We start from the raw sequence: 3,758 nt of genomic DNA on the forward strand, positions 1-3,758 counted from the left end.
AAGCTTATGCTCAAATAAACTTGTTAGTCTCTAAGGTGCCACAAGTACTCCTTTTCAATGGAAAGAGTATCCAAATCTAAATAAGAAAAGAAATTTGTGCTAGATATTTCTTGACACATTTAAAAAACATGATTGAACATATAGAATATATGAAAGTCACTTCATCTAATAATTAAGAAATCTCATAATACAGCATCTTGAAAACACATTTCATGACTTTGATATTCCACCAGAACTCTTCCAATTCCTCACACCTCAGGAAAGGGTCCTTTAAGATCAATAAACTAGGACTATTTTAAACTGGGTTGGGAAGCAAGTTCCAAAGCTGAAGAGCCTCACTGAGAAATTCCTGCCAGTTACCTCCTCCCTCTTATACGAGTGAGGCTCAAACTCAGGATATGTCTACACCACAAAGAAAAACCCACAGCACCTAGTCTCAGAGCCTGGGTGAATTGGCTCAGGCTTGTGATACTCGGGCTGCAGGGCTAAAACTAGCAGTGTAGACGTTCCTACTTGGGCTGGAGCCCAGGCTCCAAGACTGTCCCCCTTGCTGAGTCTTATAGCCCTGGTTCCAGCCTGGGTGGGAACATCTACACTGCTGCTTTTAGCCCCACAGCCTGGGCTCTAAGACTTGGTGCTGTGGGTTTTTCTTTGCAGTGTAGACATACTCTAAGGTGCTTCCTCTGATCTTACTGTATTGGGATAGAGATAGCTATACAACTCTGGCAACGTGGCATGGGCTGTAGAACCTGACATCCATTCACATATAGGGAAAGATTGAAAAGGGCCAGAGGTTGTTGACTGGTCAGAGTAATGATGTCCATGCTCCACTCCAGTAACTTTGGGAAGAGAGTACCTGGTTTTCAAAAGATCCCGCCTCTCATTTGGGCATGTAAATGAAGTGACCAGATTTTCAAAAGGCAGATGGGTGCTGAGCTGTTTTAAAAACCTGGCTAGTTATTTATTTCCTAAATGGGAGCTTTTGGGTGTTGAGCTCTTTGAAAATCTGACCCAGATGCTTCCAAGTGAGAGAGGGGAGCTTATCTAATCAGTCAAGTCCTAAAGGAATGTTGGACTCAGGAAGACTTGGAAAGGAGCATCAACACGAGAACTTTAAAGCTGTCTTTAAAAAAAAAAAAAAAGGGGGGGGGGAGGAATTCCACCTGTTTGTTTTGTTTGGCTGTTTTATGTGGTGCTGGGTGTGTAGCAGCCCACCCTGTTTTGAAGTGGTTTCCATTAGATAGAGGGGTTACAGTTTTATTCAATAGCTTTTAGCACCCCCACTATACAAATTGTTCCAGCACTGAGAACTTCACCTTCTGAAATGGATTAGTTTACTTCAGCTTTGTTTGTTTCAATTAGTGTCTAGGATTATTTAGAGCAGGGGGTTCTCAAACTTAACTGCACCATGACCCCCTTCTGACAACAAATATTACTACATGACCCCAGGAGCGGGGAAGCCTGAGGCAAACCCAAGCCCTGCTACCCCGGGGAGGAGGGGGCCTAAAGCCAAAGCCCCAAGGGGGGAAAAGCTGAAGCCCAAAGGCTTCAGCCCCAGTCAGGAGGCCTGTAACCTGAGCGCTGCTGCCCAGGGCTTGGGCTTCAGTCCCAGGCGGTGGGGCTCAGGCTTTGGCTTTAGACCCAGGCCTTAGCAAATCTAAGCCAGTTCTGGCGACCCCATTAAAAGGGGCCACGACCCACTTTGGGGTCCTGACCCCTAGTTTGAGAACCCCTGATTTAGAGACTGGTTTTCTATGTTTTTGACAAATGCAAAATGGAGGAAATAAATTCGTTTTAATGGAGGCTGTAAAAATTCTGCTAAAGCAAAGTACAGAGACTAGTCTATTAACATGATCGTGAAATTTATTTGTAGAGCTCTCTATTCTGTTTCTGTTGGCCTGAGAAAATAGTGAGCAACACCCTACAGATGATTTGAAGACTGAGACTAAGCTGTATGTGCCTGATTTGGAACTCCATTAAAACCAGTTTGTTTCCTCGATTTTGCATTCGTCAAAAACATAGAAAACCAGTCTCTAAATCAGGGGTTCTCAAACTGTGGGTCAGGACCCCAAAGTGGATCTGACCCCCTTTTAATGGGGTCTCCAGAGCTGGCTTAGACTTGCTGGGGCCTGGGGCTAAAGCCAAAGCCCCACCCCCTGTAGCAAAGCAAAAATTTGTCTGTGCTTTGCAACAATTATCCCCACTATTCATGACAAAGATTATTCTCCTCTTGGCTTCCAGTTCTGGCAATTGGACCAAGTACTTAAAGGAATGATGGCCATTCTAATAGAGCAGCAACCAGCCTGGATGATGAAAACAACACACTGTAAATGCAATTGAATTAAATAACTTGGTCTTCCCTTGTTGGAGTCAATGGGAGCAGCTGATTATGTCAGATGTCAGTAGGAACAGATTTAGGCCACTGTTCTAGCCTTTTTTGTTCAATACATTGTGTATTATTTTCTGCTAAAATCATTGATTGAAAACGTGAGTGAACATGAAAAGCATAGTCAAATGCTGAGACAGGATGAGTTGCACTGTCGCAAAAGCAGCAGATATGCTCAAAAGAGAAAATCCAGGGTTCTTTATTGACCTCTTTCACATTTTACTGATGAATACTTTATATATATATAAATAAATAAATAAATGGTATTAAAAGAATGGTAAGATTGCAAAGTCAAGCATTCAAAAGTTAGGAATTGCCAGAATTAAGGTTTCACCTAATTTCCTTGTTCAGCTAGTTCCAGCTTCCCTTTTCTCAGCTCCTCATCCAATCTGCATCTCCCTTCCAGCTTGTTGTCCCTGTCTTTTGCTCACTCCATGTCAGTTCTCCACCCTGCCCCCTCATCAGATCTGTCTCCCCACCACTCTGCTTTCTTCCCCCGCCATTAGTTCCAAGTCCTAATCTCGGCTCAGCCAATCCCAGTCTCTATCTTAACTGCCAGCATCAGTTTCTCTCTCCCCCATTCTTAAAAGAGCCTTTGGGGTCATAGTTGAAGTCTTTTGGGGGACACACACAGCGGTTACTTGAAGCTGGTGCACTTGGTTGCAGCCTTGGTGCCCTCAGACACGGTGTGTTTAGCCAGCCCCCGGGCAGCAGCAGGTGCACGGTGGACCTCCCAGGAGGTGATGGTGGAGCGCTTGTTATAATGTGCCAGGTGGGACGCCTCCCCAGCAATGTGCTTGAAGATGTCATTTGATGAAAGAATTCATGATGCCCATGGCCTTAGAGGAGAAGCCAGTGTCGGGGTGAACCTGCTTCAGCACCTTGTAGACATAAATGGAGTAACTCTCCTTCCTGGTCTTGTGGCGCTTCTTATCCCCTTTCTTCTGGGTGTTGGTCACCACTTTCTTGGAGCCCTACTTGGGCAGAGGAGCAGATTTTGCCAGCTCAGGCATCTAGATCACTAGTGACAGAACAGAAACCAGCAAACCCCCCACTCCCCAGCTCCTTGTCCCAGTCTACTTCTCCCTTCTAGGCCTGGCTGTTTCCCCTCTGTATTTGAATCAGTCAGCTTCCTCCTCCATGCTGCCTGGGCACTGGCAGGGGGTCACTGAGAACACATAAGCTCCTTGCTCTCAATTCCAGTGCCCAGCCCAGCACTGGCCTGGAGCAGCCCAGAGCTGCAATTGCAGGGAAAGTCTTGATCAGTCCCAGGTTGGAGCATGTCCAGTTTGGACAGACTCTTTTGGGGAATTCAGTTGCCAAGGTCTAGCAAATCTCTAAGCATGTGCAAACTGCTATTTTTCAAAAAGTC

The 3,758-nt window shown here is 45.5% G+C and overlaps 1 pseudogene; it reads right to left on the reverse strand.

Moving 5' to 3' along the window:
- Nucleotides 1–3,023: 3,023 nt before the first annotated feature.
- On the reverse strand, nucleotides 3,024–3,399 carry LOC119855936 (annotated as a pseudogene).
- Nucleotides 3,400–3,758: the final 359 nt, after the last annotated feature.

Source organism: Dermochelys coriacea, chromosome 5, assembly GCF_009764565.3.
Source record: "Dermochelys coriacea isolate rDerCor1 chromosome 5, rDerCor1.pri.v4, whole genome shotgun sequence".
Classification (NCBI taxonomy): Eukaryota; Metazoa; Chordata; order Testudines; family Dermochelyidae; genus Dermochelys; species Dermochelys coriacea.